Genomic DNA, 18114 nt, shown 5'->3' with positions numbered 1-18114 from the left:
TTTAATCTCAGACAATCCATTACGGCCAGTCTAGCACTGAAACAGCCTCGCTTTAGTTTACATTCCCTGTGGACATGTACACGTATGTATGCATTAAACAGTAAGTAACCCACTAAACAAACTGCCCTTACCACCCCCACTAAATGCTGTGTTCCGTATGCTTATGACAGCATGCCAAACCCCCAAACAAGGCAAAAAATACAAATACACAGAATTTATTAGTGGATCTATTTAACAAACATTTTCATGGAAAGGAAAACAGACCTAGAAAATAGCCCCAAACATACCAATGAATTACTTAGTTCTAGGGAATTGTCTGTCTATATAAGGAGTGTATGTTTTACCAAAATCAGTTAAAAAATCAACACTCAATTCAACATAAATTACATAGATCAACCATACACAAGCTACGTTATTACATGAAATATACAAACTCACCTGTTAATGCAGCTAAAATACTTAAAAGGAAGACACTGAATTCCATTAACAAGGGTTTGCTCCCAGCGTGTTTGTTTTTAATAAAATTGTTTATGCAAGATTAAAATTGTTCATGAAGATTAAAAGGAGCCGGTATCAAGCACATGAAAATAGTACCTTGTGTGCCCAGCTTACTCACACCCCGAAGGGAAACAGCAGCAATCACAATTAAGCCATAAATGAAGTCTGAGTAAGTTTATCGATGGTTGGTAAATTTCCTGTCGGCCACCATTAGTCATACAAGTAATCCAAATTCATAGAAAACACCACTGTGACGTGTTACAGAATAGCCACCACAACAAACACGTTCTAAGCCTTAAAAAGCCTAGCAGAAATAAACTGAACGTGACTTTAATGTTTCCTGAGCACAGGACAGCTGAGACCCAAACTAGCATTAGGTACCCCACTACACCAAGCCCCGAACCCAAATAGTCACAGTAACACAAGTGTTCACCAGAATGCTACTAGCAGCAGCTTTACACTTAGGGCTTAGCAGAGCTTTATGCATGTAAAGCAGTCTGTTCTATAACCGATAAACACAGGTAAACCTCATCAGCGCCTGCTAATGCAGTCCACACACTGCCATCTTCAGCAAACGCTGAAAATGAACTGCAGTGAGCATATTCGGGGTACATAAAAACACCGGGTCAGATGTGTAAGTTACAGGACGAGGAGAAATGGGCTACATTTTCTATTTCAAGAACTTATTTCCTATGACAAAAACGTTTTCATGAAACTGAAAACCAAACGATTTAGTAGTAAATTCAGAATTGAGTGCGTAATTAAATCAGGCTATGAAACACGCACGCACTGTCCATCATCCTCTTCAAATATTACATTATCCCATAAACCACTTAACAAACCAGGAGAGGAAGTAAGTCGTAACAAGGTAGTGAAAGCGAAAGTCGCTCAGTCGTGTCCGACTCTGTGACCCCATGGACTGTATAGCCCATGGAATTCTCCAGGCCAGAGTTCTGAGGTGGGTAGCCTTTTCCCCAGGGGATCTTGCCAACCCAGGGATCGAGCCCAGGTCTCCCACATTGCAGGCGGATTCTTTACCAGCTGAGCCACCAGGGAAGCCCAGCAGACCAGGAAAGGTGCTTGGAGAAATTTAAGCTAGGTGCTTAGAGCACCTAGCTCACACCCAGGAGAATGTATGATTCACAAATACCCTGAACTGAATCCAGTCCAAACCACCCACACATTCAACTACTACAAGTTATAGAAAACATTCACCCAGTATCTAAAGCATAGGAGATAATGACTCAGCAATCCCACTCCTGGACATATACCCAGAAAAAAACAGAATTCAAAGACACAGGCACCGAACATTCACTGCAGCGCTATTCACAACAGCAGCACGTGGGGACAACAATGTCCACCGCCATGGACGGATAAAGCAGATCGGGTACATGTACACGGGAGCGTCAGCAGAAAGGAACAGGGTTACTGGCAGAGACGTGGCCTAGGGACTGGCATTCAGAGTGAATTGAGTCAGAGAAAAATATCACATTAATGCATATATGTGGAATCTAGAGAAAATGGCACGGATGATCTTATTCACAAAACAGAAACAGAGGCCCAGAACAAATGTGTGGGCACCAAGGGGCCCGCTGAGGGTGGTGGGACGGACTGCGAGCCTGAGGTCGACAGACCTCCTTTACACGCGGTGTCAACAGTGTGTATAACTGATGACAGCCTACTGCATAGCCCAGGAAACTCAGTGCTCTGAGACGACCTAAATGGGAAGGATATCCAAACAGGAGGGGATGTATGTATACGCACAGCTGATTCACTTTGCTGTACAGCAGAAATTAACCCTGCAAAGCAACTACACTCCAATAAAAATTAATTTAAAAAATTAAGTATAGGAGACAGAAATTCAACATGTTTTTGGCATTAGGCTTCCTTAGTGGCTCAGCAGTAAAATCTGCCTGCAATGCAAGAGCCCCGGGTTCCATCCCTGCGTCGGGAAGATCTCTCTCTTCGGGAGAAGAGAATGGCAACCCACTCCAGTATTTTTGCCTGGAGAAGCCCATGAACAGAGGAGCCTGGTGGGTACAGTCCACGGGGCTGCAAAGTAGTCAGACGTGACTGAGCACCTAAACAATAAAAAGTGCACCATAAGGGAGTGATGAGAGAAACAGTGAGAGTAATAAAAATCAGAGCTTATCCCTTTTACTTTTGCATAATTTAACTAGTAAATATTTAACAAAGAGAATTTAAGTTAAATGTTCCAAAACCAGATGAGCTAATCAGTTTCCCAGAACTGATTCATCTATGTGGCAAAATAGAAGATTTGTAAGTAGACATGATAAGCCAAACAAGCCTGTGAAAGCTGGCTGTCCAGAGAAGACTTTAGTTTAACTTTACAAATTACTCAGAAAACTATAACTTAAATGTTCATCTAAAAAGGTACAGCTTTTTAGAAACAGTCTACAATCTTATCTAGCCATCAGTTAAGAAAGCATTCAACATTATCTTAATACCAATGGCAAATTAATCAGCTCCTAGTTAAACCCTGAACTAATCTATTAATTTATAGAAGCACTAATGTTAATATGAGTAAGCAGCAATGTAAGCATAAGCTTACATCCATGACTAATACTATACTGATCATAGTAAAACTAAACCAACAGTAAACTATTTATCAAATACATTGTTAAACCAACACAGGTAGGCACCTATGGGAAGATTTTGAAAAATAGAAGAACTTGGCAGACAAGCTGTGCCTGTTCACACTACCTCTAGCATAACAAGCGCGAGAGGCACCGCCCGCCACCAACGTCAGGAAAACAGGGGCGGCACCCTCACCACGTGAAGAAAGCCACGCGATCTGCTCTCTAAATACGGACTTGCGTGCAAGGCCACGGAAGGTTTCACCGTCTCTCACTTTCAGTCAGTGAGACTGAGCTTCCTGTGAAGAGGCGGGAATGACAAAAGTAAGACAAGACCCTATGGAGTTTTAATTAACTGCAAAAATTAAACCATTAATGGCTAACGATTTCATACGGGTCAACAATTTTGGCTGGGGTGACCTCGAAGAATAAAAAGCCTCCAAGTGATTAAAATCTACACCTAGTGGTTAGAGTAATGAAACATCTTTTGATCCAAAAACTCAATTAAGAGAACTGGTTGCCCTATGGCTAACAGCGCAGCCTTACTCTAGAGTTCCTGGCAACAGCAGGGTTTACGAGCAGTGTCAGCTCAGGACACCCCAGTGGTGTAACCACTGGGTTCAGTGATTAAAGTCCTATGTGATCCGAGTTCAGAATGGAGCCATCCAAGCTGATCTCCATCTACGCTGGATTTCTCCCAGTCTGAAAGGACACGAGAAATAAGCCTACCTTACAAAAGTGCTTACAATAATTAAGGATATAATTTTAGTGTAGTTAATTCATAATTACTCTGCCCAAGAAAAGGGTTTGTTAGGGTGACAGAGCCCTGTAATTTCGTAAAAGTTAAACTTTTATAATCAGAGGTTGCACTCCTCTCCCTTAATAAAATGTTTCTAAATATTTAATCCAATTCTTCTAGACATGGCATTCCTTGAGTCAGTTCAGTTCAGTCGCTCACTCGTGTCTGACTCTTTCCGACCCCATGGACTATAGCACACCAGGCTTCCCTGTCCATCACCAACTCCCAGAGCTTGCGCAGACTCATGTCCATCGAGTCAGTGATGCCAACCAACCACCTCATCCTCTGTCGTCCCCTTCTCCTCCTGCCTTCAATCTTGCCCAGCATCAGGGTCTTTTCAAATGAGTCAGTTCTTTGCATCAGGTGGCCAAAGCATCGGAGCTTCAGCTTCACTGTCCGTCCTTCTAATGAATACTCGGGGTTGATTTTCTTTAGGATTGACTGATTTGATCTCCTTGCTGTCCAAGGGACTCTCAAGAGTCTTCTCCAATACTACAGCTCAAAAGCATCTACTCTTTGGTGCTCAGCTTTCTTTATGGTCCAACTTTCACATCCATACATGACTACTGGAAAAACCAGTCTTGACTAGACAGACCTTTGTTGGTGAAGTAATGTCTCTGCTTTTTAATATGCTGTCTAGGTTTGTCACAGCTTTTCTTCCAAGGAGCAAGCATCTTAATTTCATGGCTGCAGTCTACTCCATTCTATTATTCAGTGTGTGCGTGCTGAGTTGCTTATGTCCAACTCATTGCGACCCTATGGACTGTCCTCTGTCCGTGGGGATTCTCCAGGCGAATACTGGAATGGTTACCATTCCCTTCTCCAGGGGATCTCCCTGACCCAGGGATCGAACCCGCATCTCCTGTTGTAGGTGGATTCTTTACCCACCTGGGAAGCCCCTCTGTATCATCTATGTCACCCAGATGAGCTTCATACTCAAAATCTGCACTAACTAGATTCCTGTAAGCAGAAACACAGACAATTTCATATGACGCATCACAATTAGCAATTAGCAATTAGCCTCCTACCATTGTCCTTTTTCATCGAGCCACTGCACAGCTTGCAGAACCTTAGTTCCCTCACCAAGAACTGAACCTGGGGCCCCGGCAGTTAGCACATTCGTCCTAACCACTGGACTGTGAGGAAAGTCCCCTTTTATCACAATCACTGCAGATGGTGACTGCAGCCATGAAATTAAAAGGTGCTTACCCCTTGGAAGGAAAGTTATGACCAACCTAGACAGCATATTAAAAAGCAGAGACATTACTTTGTCAACAAAGGTCCATCTAGTCAAGGATATGGTTTTTCCAGTGGTCATGTATGGATGTGAGAGTTGGACTGTGAAGAAAGCTGAACGCCAAAGAATTGATGCTTTTGAACTGTGATGTTGGAGAAGACTCTTGAGAGTCCCTTGGACTGCAAGGAGATCCAACCAGTCCATCCTAAGGGAAACTGGTCCTCGGTGTTCATTGGAAGGACTGATGTTAAAGCTGAAACTCCAGTATTTTGGCCACCTCATGCAAAGAGCTGATTCGTTTGAAAAGACCCTGATGTTGGGGAATATTGAAGGCAGGAGGAGAAGGGGACGACAGAGGATGAGATGGCTGGATGGCATCACCGACTCAACGGACAGGAATTTGGGTGAACTCCGGGAGTTGGTGATGGACAGGGAAGCCTGGCGTGCTACGGTTCATCGGGTCGCAAAGAGTCAGACATGACTGAGTAACTGAACTGAACTGAATAATGAATACTTTGCCTTCCAACACTGATCACAACACAAGAACGTTTATGAATAATCTTCTCATCCCATCCCCTACTGGATCACACAGTTTACTTCTACCCTACCAGAATCTAACTGTGCCCCTTTGGATCTAACAGAAGGAGAAACAGAACTCATATCTGGCTTCAACGTGGAATATGCAGCAGGCCCTATTCGCCATATTTTCCCCAGAAGAATACACCACTATCATCATCATATCTTTACTACAATCCTATTCCGAGGAGCATCCCATGGTCCCCACACACCAGACCTATATATAACTAACTTCATTATCCAAACACTCTTACTAGGGACTTCCCTGGTTGTCCAGGGCTAAGACCCCACGCTTCCACTGCAGGGGACTCATGTTCAATTCCCCGTTGGGGCATTAAGATCCCACTTGCCTTGAGGTATGGCAAAATAAAAACCACAAAAAAACAAATCTCTAACAATTTTCTTCATATGAATTTGAGCATCCTACCCACAATTCCAATATGATCACTCATACCTCTACTCTGAAAAAATTTCAGATGGGGCCACTAGCCCCATCTATAGGACACATCTCACTACTGATCAAAACGCTGTCAAACGCACCCCCACAAACATAAACCATATGTTTGACAAAAGTTACTTTGATAGAGTAAGTGACAGAGGTTTCCATCTTATTTCTAGAATTATAGGAACTGGACTGACCCTTGGGGCTTTCCTGGTGGCTCAGATAGTAAAGCATCTGCCTGTGATGCAGGGACCCGGGTTTGATCCCTGGGTGGAGAAGATCCCCTGGAGAAGGGCATGGCAACCCACTCCAGTGTTCTCACCTGGAGAATTCCCATGGACAGAGGAGCCTGGTGGGCTACAGTCCATGGGGTCACAGTCAGACACAACTGAGCAACTAACATTTTCATATCCTTTTCACTTAAGAATCCAAAACTCTTGGAACTACCACATTATACTACATTCCATAGTAAGGTCAGCTAAATAAGCTATCAGGCCCACACAGACCCTGAAAATAATGGTTTACAGCCTTCCTATACTAAGAAACCCCATTTTCTTTGTGTCAACTATTATTTCAGGCACCTTAATTGTAACAACTAGCTCACACTGATTACCAGATTTAACATAAGCGTACGAGGTATCCTCCCCATCCTAACAATAACTTTAACCCATGAGCTATAGAAGAAGCCACTAAATACTTCTTTAAAAAATATATACTTCTTAACACAAGCCACTGCATCAACATTACAGTTTAAGCCATCATTATTTAAATTTTTTTAAATTTTTGGCTGCATCTCAGGACATGCAGATCTGTTTCCCGATGGGGATTGAGCCTGAGCCCCTTGCCGTGAAAGCATGGAATCTCAAGCACTGGACCACTAGCGAAGTCCCTAGCCATCATCATTAATGTCCTATACACCAGCCAATGAACCATCACAAAAACCTTTAATCCAATACATCAGTCCTAACAGTGGCCTAGTCATAAGAGGAGGAGTCTCCCATTCCACAGTGGAGTACCTGAAGTCACAGAAGGCATTTCACTAACAGCATGCGTAATCCTATTAATGTGACAAAAAACTGCAACCACCTGTCAGGGTTATACCAAATTTCACTCTCCATTAACCTAAATTTAGTACTACCTATATCCACACTCCCATTATAATTGGGGGATAAGGCAGACTAAATCAAACAAAAAAAGCATAGCTTATTCATCAACTGCCCCTATGGGACAAGTAACAACAAGGACAATCCTAAACCTACCCATTTATATAATAACACTCACAACATTATTCATTCACAGTTCGACCAATACTGCGTTAGCATGTTCATGTACAGGAAACAAAATACCCATCTGACTTATTCTCTCTATTCTACTATCAACAGGAGGCCTCCCACCACTATCAGAATTTGCACCCAAATGAATAATTATTCAAGCAACTTCCCTGGCTGGCCGTGTTTAAGACTCTGTACTTCCACGGCCGGGGCCATGCGTCTGATCCCTGGTTAGGGAACTAAGATCCCGCATGCACCATGGCCAAAAAATAAAAGAATTAAGTCAAGGAATGACCAGAGTATTTTACCTACACTTATAACTACGACAGCACTGCGTGTGTTAGCCACTCAGCCACGTCCAGCTCTTTGCGACCCCGTGGACTGCAGCTCGCCAGGCTCCTCTGACCGTGGGATTCTCCAGGCAAGAGTACTGGAGTGGGTTGCCATCTCCTCCAGGCAATATTCCCCACCCAGGGATCGAACCAGGGTCTCCTGTACTGCAGGCAGATTCTCTACTGTCTGGGCCACTAGGAAAGCCCACACAACTTCCACACGCCACATCATCAAGCATATTCCCCTCCATAAACAATAACTTGAGCACACAAAGGAAGTGACTTTCCTCCCAACGTTAACTGCAATCTCCATGTAAACTCTACCCCTCATACCAATCTTACCGCTACCAAGAGCCTTCAAAGCCGTAAGCAAGTACAGTTTATTTAATTCTTGTTCCTGGACCAGGGATTGAACCCATTTCCCGTGCACTGGCAGGCAGATTCTTACCCACTCGACTGCCAGGGAAGTCCCCTTATGTTTATTAATTGGTGCTTGGGCTGGAACAGCAGGTTCTCCCTTAAGCCAACTAATTCATGCTGAATTAGGTCACCCCGGAGCACGGCTCTGAGACGCCCGAATCCACAACGCAGCAGTGACAGCCCACGCCTTCGTCAGTCTTTTCCTTCACAGTTATACCTGCCATAACTGGAGGTTTTGGAAGCTGACTAGTCTCACTGATAACCAGAGCACCCAGCACAGCTTCACCTGTAACAGAAGCTTCAGGTTCCTCCCACCCTCTTTCTCACTCTCAATCGCATCAGTGGCGCAAACTGGGGCTGTGACAGGCTGAACTGTGTGACGACCATCGCCAGGAAACGAGCTCATGGGGGAGCTTCCGTCGTGCTTACGGTTTTGTTCCCTGCACTTAGTAGGTGTTTCTTCAGCCCCAGGAGCTATTAATTTCCTTAGTGCCATCATTAATATAAAGCCAACTGATGCATCTCAATGCCAGACACCATTATTTGAATATCTGTATTGATAACAGTTGTATTACTATCACCATTCATACCAGTGTCCCCAGCCAAAATGATTCTGTTCTTCACAGACCAAAACCTAAACACAGTGTTTTTGACCCTGCAGAAGAAGGAGATCCAATTCTCTACCAACACTTTGATCCTTTGGTCGCCCTGTGAAGGTTATATCTTTATTTAACCTGGATTTGGAATAATCTAGCACACTGTAACTTCTTCTTCCGAAAAAAATAAAAGAACCTTTAGGATAGGTGGGCCATGGTATCCATCTACTTTCAGGATTTATCCTACGAGCCCATCATATATTTACAGTAGGTAAAGGTGTTGATACGCAAGTACACTTCCCATCAGCTGCTCTAATTATCGCTATTCCTACAGGAGTAAAAGTATTTCACTGATTAGTAACTCTTAATAGAGGTAACACTGTATGAACAGTGCAAAGAAATAGAGGAAAACAGAAGGGGGAAGACTAGAGATCTCTTCAAGAAAATTAGAGATACCAAAGGAACATTTCATGCAAAGATGGGCTCGATAAAGGACAGAAATGGTATGGAGCTAACAGAAGCAGAAGATATTGACGTGGCAACAATACACAGAAGAACTGTGAAAAAAAAAAAAAGTTTTAATGACTCGGGTAACCACGATAGTGTGGCCACTCACCTAGAGCCAGACATCCTGGATTGCAAAGTCAAGTGGGCCTCAGGAAGCATTACTACTAAGCTAGTGGAGGTGATGGAATTCCAGCTGAGCTACTTCAAATCCTAAAAGATGATTATGTTAAAGTGTTGCACTCAATATGCCAGCAAATTTGGAAAATTCAGCAGTGGCCACAGGACTGGAAAAGGTCAGTTTTCATTCCAATCCCAAAGAAAGGCAATGCCAAAGAATGCTCAAACTACCATACAACTGCACTCCTCTCACATTAGCAAAGTAATACTCAAAATTCTCAAGTCAGGCTTCAACAGTATGTAAACCGTGAATTTCCAGATGTTCAAGCTGGATTTAGAAAAGGCAGAGGAACCAGAGATCAAATTGCAAACATCTGCTGGATCATGGAAAAAACAAGATAATTCCAAAAAAACACTATCTACTTCTGCTTCATATGCTAAAGCCTCTGACTGTGTGGATCAGAACGAACTCTTCAAATTCTTAAAGAGATGCGAATACCAGACCACCTTACCAGCCTCCTGAGAAATCTGTAGGCAGTCAAGAAGCAACAGTTAGAACCAGACACGGAACAATGGACTGGTTCAAAATTGGGGAAAAAATACATCAAGGCTGTATACTGTCCCTCTGCTTATTTAACTTAGATGTAGAGTACATCATGCGATATGCCAGGCTGGATGAATCACAAGCGGAAATCAAGGTTACTGGGAGCAACATCATCCTCAGATCCGCAGATGACACCACCCTTATGGCAGCAAGTGAAGCACTAAAGAGCCTCTTCATGAAGGTGAAACAGAAGAGTGAAAAAGCTGGCTTAAAGCTCAACATTCAGAAAACGAAGATCATGGCATCCGGTTCTGTCACTTCATGGCAAATAGATGGGGAAAAGTGGAAACAATGACAGATTTCATTTTCTTGGGCTCCAAAATCACTACGGACAGTGACTGCAGCCACGAAATTAAAAGATGCTTGTTCCGTGGAAGAAAAGCTATGACAAACCTGGACAGTGTATTAAAAAGCAGAGACATCACTTTTTGACAAAGGTCTGTCTAGTCAAAGCTATGGTTTTTCTAGTATCCTGTATGGATGTGCGAGTTGGACTATAAAGAAAGCTGAGCACCAAAGAATTGATGCTGTTGAACTGTGGTATTGGAGAAGACTCTTGAGAGTCCCTTGGACTGCAAGGGGATCCAACCAGTCCATCTTAAAGGAGATCAGTCCTCAGTGTTCACTGGAAGGACTGATGCTGAAGCTCCAATACTTTGGCCATCTGCTGCAAAGAGCCAACTCATTGGGAAAGACCCTGATGCTGGGAAAGACAGAGTGCAGGAGAAGGGGATGACAGATGATGAGATGGTTGGATGGCATCACTGACTCAATGGACCTGAGTTTGGGCCAACTCTGGGAGATGGCGATGGACAGGGAAGCGTGGCATGCTGCAGTTCACGGGGCCACAAAGAGGCAGACACGATTTACTGACTCAACAACCAACAACAACAGACGCAACAAACATCAAATGACCCTCTGCTATATTAGGAGACCTAGGGACTGTCCTTTTGACAGTGAATTATTAGAACCAACTCATCCCTAGTTATTGTCCTTCCTGACCCACCCTGGGCAGCTGCGCTTTTCCACTGTGTATTATCAGCGAGAGTGCCCTTCACCAGGACAGCAGGCTTTGTGCACGGATTCCTGCTTGTCTCAGGTTATGTACTCAATTCCGAAGGAGCAAAACTCCATCTGTATTTGTAAAGATAAGCTTCTTTCCGAGAAGGTGTGAAGGCAAGGGAACTCCCCCGCACTGCTGGTGGGAACGTACGCGGGCGCCACTATGGGGAACAGCATGAAGGCTCCTCATAAAGCTGGGGCTGCCATACGACCCAGCAATCCCACTCCTGGGCGTGTGCCCAGAGAAAGCGCCTTTAATCCAAGCAGGAAATGCACCCCTATGTTCACAGCAGCGCTATTCACAAGAGCCAAGACAGGGAAGCCATCTAAACGTCTGTCAGCAGATGCATGGATAAAGGAGGTGCGTACACACACAGTGGAGTACTACTCAGCCACAAGGAATGAGATGACGGCATCTGCAGCAACACGGGCCCAGTTAGAGATGATCAGACCAAGCGAAGTCGGCCAGAAAGAAAAAGACAAATATCACACGCTGTCATTTCTGTGTGGAACCTAAAATATGGCACAAATGAACCAATCAATGAAACAGAAATCACACAGAGAACAGACGGGTCGTTTCCCAGGAGGCTGGGGGAGGGATGGATTGGGAGTCTGGGACTAGCGGATGCAAACCAGGATGGAAAAACAAGGTCCTACTGTATCGCACAGGGAACTATAGTCAACATCCTGGGATAAGCCATTATAGGAAAGAATATCTTTTCATAAAAGAATGTCTCTATGTGTATTACTGAGCCACTCTGCTGTACAGCAGAGACTGGAACAACACTGTCAATCAACTATACCTCAATCTAGATAGGGGCCACACTGGCAAAGAATCCACCTGCCAACACAGAAGACGCAGGTTCGAGTCCTGTGTTGGGAAGATCCCCTGGCGGGGGGGCATGACAACCCACTCCAGTATTCCCATCTGGAGAATCCCATGGACAGAGGAGGGTCGCAAAGAGTTGGACGCCACTGAGCAGGCATGCGTGTGCTACTGGGAGCGCACACCCAGCTATTTCTTTAATCAGGGAAAGGTGGGGTGGGAAAAAGGAGTGAAAGGAACATGATGGAGCCCACCTGTAGGTCCCGGACCTCTCTTATCGACTTAAAAAGCCTGCATCCTGGGGCCAGGATTTTGACAGGTTGGAAAGAGGTGTGGGGCGTGCCCTCTTGATGCTTCGTGATTTTCTCAGAGACATGAAAAAGATACCTAAATAGTTCTTGGTCAATTCTCTTTCAAATTTCAGCTGGTGTTTCTGCAGACTGGAATTTGGCTTCTTCAACAATCAATCCTTCCTAAAAATTAAGACACTATAATCCTTGTAATTGTTTCACTATAATCCTTGTAATTGTTTCAACAGTGCATGTTTTTGCTGGGTAAGCGTGCAAGCCAACTGCCCTTGATCTTCCCCTATCCTCGATTTCTCCTTTGAGCATAGCTGCCCTTTCCGTACTTCATCATCACCAAAGTGCATTTTCCATGAAAGTCACACACACGGCCCTTCATGCGCTCGCCTCTCTCGTCCCCAAGTGGCCTCCAAGTGAGCTTTACTGATTGTTCTTTGCTGAATAAACAGCCAACAGCCCGAAGTTTAGTAGGCCCATTGTGCCTCTAAGAGGCTGATACATGGTTTATTAAGTCAACACAATTTTCTTCAACAAATCCTCACTCACAGTGGACAAAGGCTAACACCAAAGCATAACTCCTCGCCCTCCAATAGATTTACCAAAATGATATTGGACTACTTTCAGACTTAAGATTTTTATTCACTGCTTAACCAAATACTATTAAGCCAAAATATGTAATATATATAATACATGCACTGATCGTCTGGAGTACTGACATTCCACTGCTGGGAAAATAGGCTGTCCTGTTTCTAAGAAGATTTTCCCTCTGCATTGTCAGCTCTTGAACAGGCCACTGATCTTGGCAGAATAACAGGAATAAAAACTGCCTGGGTGTAAGACCTGGCTTTGCCCAGAATGTGAGTGTCGGCAAGTCACTTCACCTCTCTGGGCCTCAGTTTCCTTCTCGCCCACGAATGAGGCTGGTATCATCCATGCTCGGCTCGTCCATGTAAGGCTCAACGGATGTGAAGGAGCAGTGGGACGCATAAAGCACTCTGTGGATCCCAACATTACAACTGTCCCAGCTTGCTGACCTCTTCTTTGGCTCATTCCATCTTAAAATTCTGTCCCTTAGAAGGTCCTATCTATCTGATCACAGTGAATCAGTTTAAGTATTTAGCCCACTGTTTTTGCCTAGAGTTAGCCAGGAAGTGCAAAAAGAAGTGACAGGAGCAGATAATTATGTTTGATCACAATCAAATTCAGGACACAGTTTTGACATATTTATAATCCTTTTTTCACTGCTTTCATTTGTTGAAATCAAACAGACTTCAAACCTTGGCATGGGATATGAATACGAAAATGTATAAGTAAACTGTATTGAGTGCCTGCCTGCTGTCTAGCATGCTGTTAAGAGATTTTCTGTACAATATTTCACTGAATTCTTACAGCAGTTGTGCGCGCATGCGTGTGTGTCGATTCAGAGTGTGTGTGTGTGTGTGTGTGTGTGTGTGTGTTATGTCGATTCAGTTGTGTCCAACTCTTTGCAACCCCTATGGACTGTAGCCCACTAGGCTCCTCTGTCCATGGAGGATTCCGAATACCGGAGTGGGTTGCCATGCCCTCCTCCAGGGGATTTTCCAAACCCAGGGATTGAACCTCTTAGGTCTCCTGCACTGGCAGGCAGGTTCTTTACCACTAGTGCCACCTGGGAAGCCCAGCAACCCCAGGAGGTAGTTACTTTGTTTTTTTAGACCCCAATCTTGCTTCCTTCCCCTAACATCAAGATACATACAAGTATCCACCACACTATAATAGTTGAGTCAATTTAGAACACATCTGCATCCTTTTTACTAGTTCATGTTACCTCACAAAAAGTAACATTCATCAGAAATAAGACAAACAGAAACTTATAAATTATTTTTACTATTTGTCATTTATTTCTATTAAAAATAACTATACTTCAATTTAAGAGCTAATGTCTATCCTTCTGAAACTCTTACAAAAAATTTCAAGCGAAGAGACACTTTCAAACTCATTCCATGAGGCAAACATCACCCTGATACCAAAACCAGACAAAAACATCACAAAAAAAGAAAAGTATAGGCCAATATCACTGATGAATATAGATGGAAAAATCTTCAACAAAATTCCAACAAAAAGAAATCAACAATGCATTAAAAAGATCATATAGCATGATCCAGTTGAGTTTATCCCAGGATTGATTCCAAGTTTATCTTCAATATATGTAAAGCGATCAATGTGATATACCATATGAACAAAAGGAAAGATTAAAAACCACATGCTAATCTCAATAGATGCAGAAAAATCTGACAAAATTTAGCACCCATTTATGATTAAAAACTCTACAAAAAATGGGCACAGAAGCAACCTCCCCCAACATAATAAAGGCCATATATGATGAACGCACAGCAAACAAGAGTCTCAATGGTGAAAACCTGAAAGCATTCCCTCTAAGATCAGGAACAGGAGTGCCCACTCTTGCCACTGTTATTCAACATAGTTTTGGAAGTCCTAGTTATAGCAATCAGAGAAGGAAAAAACAAACAATCCAGACTGGAAAATAAGAAGTAAAACTCTCACTGTTTGCAGACGTGACACTATACATAGAAAACCCTAAAGATACTAGTAGAAAATTCCTAGAGCTAATCAGTGAATTTAGTCAAGTTGCAGGATACAAAATCAACACACAGAAATCACTTGCATACCTATATACTAACAATGAAAAATCAGAAAGAGAAAATAAACAATCAATCAATCCCATTTACCACTGCAACAAAAAGAATAACACACCTAGGAATACAACTACCTAAGGAAACAAAAAAGCTGTTGACAGAAAACTATAAAACACGGATGAAAGAAATCAAAGACACAAACAGATGGAGAGATATTCCATGTTCCTGGGTTGGAAGAATCAATATTTTGAAAATGACTATACCACCAAATGCAACCTACAGATTTAATGTGATCCCTATCAAATTACCAATGGCATTCTTCACAGAACTAGAGCAAAAATTTTCACAAGTGGTTCAGTTCCGTTACTCAGTCATGGCCGAGTGACACCATGAATTACAGCACCCCAGGCCTCCCTGTCCATCACCAACTCCCGGAGCTTGCTCAAACTCATGTCCATCGAGTCAGTGATGCCATCCAACCGTCTCGTCCTCTGTCGTCCCCTTCTCCTCCCGTCTTCAATCTTTCCCAGCATCAGTGTCTTCCAATGAGTCAGCTCTTTGCATCAGGTGGCCAAAGTATTGGAGTTTCAGCTTCAGCGTCAGTCCTTCCAATGAACCCCCAGGGCTGGTCTCCTTTAGGATGGACTGGTTGGATCTCCTTGCAGTCCAAGGGACTCTCAAGAGCCTTCTCCAACACCACAGTTCAAAAGCGTCAATTCTTCAGCACTCAGCTTTCTTTATAGTCCAACTCTCACATCCATACATGACCAGTGGAAAAACCATAGCCTTGACTAGATAGACCTTCTATCTAACAAATAGCTGTGAAAAGAAGAGAGGAGAAAAGCAAAAGGGGAGAAGGAAAGATATGCCTATTTAAGTACAGAGTTCCAAAGAAGAGCAAGGAGAGATAAGAAAGCCTTCCTCCGTGATCAATGCAAAGAAATAGAGGAAAACAATAGAATGGGAAAGACTAGAGATCTCCTCAAGAAAATCAGAGATACCAAGGAAACATTTCATGCAAAGATGGGCTCAATAAAGGACAGAAATGGTAAGGACCTAACAGAAGCAGAAGATTTTAAGAAGAGGTGGCAAGAATACACAGAAGAACTATACAAAAAAGATCTTCATGACCCAGATAATCACGATGGTGTGATGACTCACCTAGAGCCAGACATCCTGGAATGTGAAGTCAAGTGGGCCTAAGGAAGCATCACTACAAACAAAGCTAGTGGAGGTGATGGAATTCCAGTTGAGCTCTTTCAAATCCTGAAAGATGATGCTGTGAAAGTGCTGCACTCAATATGCCAGCAAATTTGGAAAACTCAGCAGTGGCCACAGGACTGGAAAAGGTCAGTTTTCATTCCAATGTCAAAGAAAGGCAATGCCAAAGAATGCTCAAACTATCACACTATTGCACTCATCTCACACGCTAGTAAAGTAATGCTCAAAATTCTCCAAGATAGGCTTCAACAGTATGTGAACTGTGAAATTCCAGATGTTCAAGCTGGTTTTAGAAAAGGCAAAGGAACCAGAGATCAAATTGCCAACATTCGCTGGATCATGGAAAAAGTGAGAGAGTTCCAGAAAAACATCTATCTCTGCTTTATTGACTATGCCAAAGCCTTTGACTGTGTGGATCACAACAAACTGGCAAATTCTGAAAGAGATGGGAATACCAGACCACCTAACCTGCCTCTTGAGAAACCTATATGCAGGTCAGGAAGCAACAGTGAGAACTGGACATGGAACAACAGACTGGTTCCGAATAGAAAAAGGAGTACGTCAAGGCTGTATGTTGTCACCCTGCTTATTTAACTTTTATGCAGAATACATCATGAGAAACGCTGGGCTCGAAGAAGCACAAGCTGGAATCAAGATTGCTGGGAGAAATATCAATAACCTCAGATATGCAGATGACAGCACCCTTATGGCAGAAAGTGAAGAACTAAAGAGCCTCTTGATGAAAGTGACGAAAGAGGAGAGTGAAAAAGTTGGCTTAAAGCTCAACATTCAGAAAACTAAGATCATGGCATCGGTCCCATCACCTCATGGCAAACAGATGGGGAAACAATGGAAACAGTGACTGTTTTGGGGAGTTCCAAAATCCCTGCAGATGGTGACTGCAACCATGAAATTAAAAGATGCTTGCTCCTTGGAAGAAAAGTCAGGACCAACCTAGAGAGCATATTAAAAAGCAGAGACATTACTTTGCCAACTAAGGTTCATCTAGTCAATGATTTGGTTTTCCCAGTAGTCATGTATGGATGCAGAGGAGGCAATGGCACCCACTCCAGTACTCTTGCCTGGAAAATCCCATGGACGGAGGAGCCTGGTGGGGTGCAGTCCATGGGGTTGCTACAAGTCGGACACGACTGAGCGACTTCATTTTCACTTTTCATTTTCATGCATTGGAGAAGGAAATGGCAACCCACTCCAGTGTTCTTGCCTAGAGAATCCCAGGAACAGGGGAGCCTGGTGGGCTGTCGTCTATGGGGTCACACAGAGTTGGACGTGAATGAAGCAACTTAGCAGCAGCAGCAGCAGCAGCATGTATGGATATGAGAGTTGGACTATAAAGAAAGCTGAGCACTGAAGAATTGATGCTTTTGAACTATGGTGTTGGAGAAGACTCTTGAGAGTCTCTTGGACTGCAAGGAGATCCAACCCGCCCATCCTTAAGGAGATCAGTCCTGAGTGTTCACTGGAAGGACTGATGTTGAAGCTGAAACTCCAATACTCTGGCCACCTGATGCAAAGAACTGACTCATTTGAAAAGACACTGATGCTGGGCAAGATTGAAGGCAGGAGGAGAAGGGGACGACAGAGGATGAGATTTGGATGGCATCAGTGACTCAATGGACATGAGTTTGGGTAGACTCTGGGAGCTGGTGATGGACAGGGAGGCCTGGCATGCTGCAGTCCATGGGGTTGCAAAAAGTCAGACACAACTGAGCAACTGAGCTGAACTGAACTTATGGATGAACCCAAAAAGGACTGGAATCAACTGAATATGATCATCAGTTTAAGCTAAAATAAATGAATGTATAAATGTGTATACACACACAGTAGATTATGATTGAGTTCATAATTATCAAATGTCTTTAGTATATATATTAGCATAGCATGTACAGTGGAGAAGGCAATGGCACCCCACTCCAGTACTCTTGCCTGGAAAATCCCATGGAGGGAGGAGCCTGGTGGGCTGCAGTCCATGGGGTCGCTCAGAGTCAGACATGACTGAGTGACTTCACTTTCACTTTTCACTTTCATGCATTGGAGAAGGAAATGG

General features: G+C 43.5%; 1 protein-coding gene across 4 annotated transcripts in view; it reads right to left on the bottom strand.

Moving 5' to 3' along the window:
* The window catches only part of CMTM7 (CKLF like MARVEL transmembrane domain containing 7), a 120895-nt gene that overhangs the window by 22781 nt on the left and 80000 nt on the right, over nt 1–18114 (bottom strand). The window lies entirely within an intron of this gene.

This window comes from Ovis canadensis, chromosome 19, assembly GCF_042477335.2.
Source record: "Ovis canadensis isolate MfBH-ARS-UI-01 breed Bighorn chromosome 19, ARS-UI_OviCan_v2, whole genome shotgun sequence".
NCBI lineage: Eukaryota > Metazoa > Chordata > Mammalia > Artiodactyla > Bovidae > Ovis > Ovis canadensis.
This window is presented reverse-complemented; position numbering and strand designations above follow the sequence as displayed.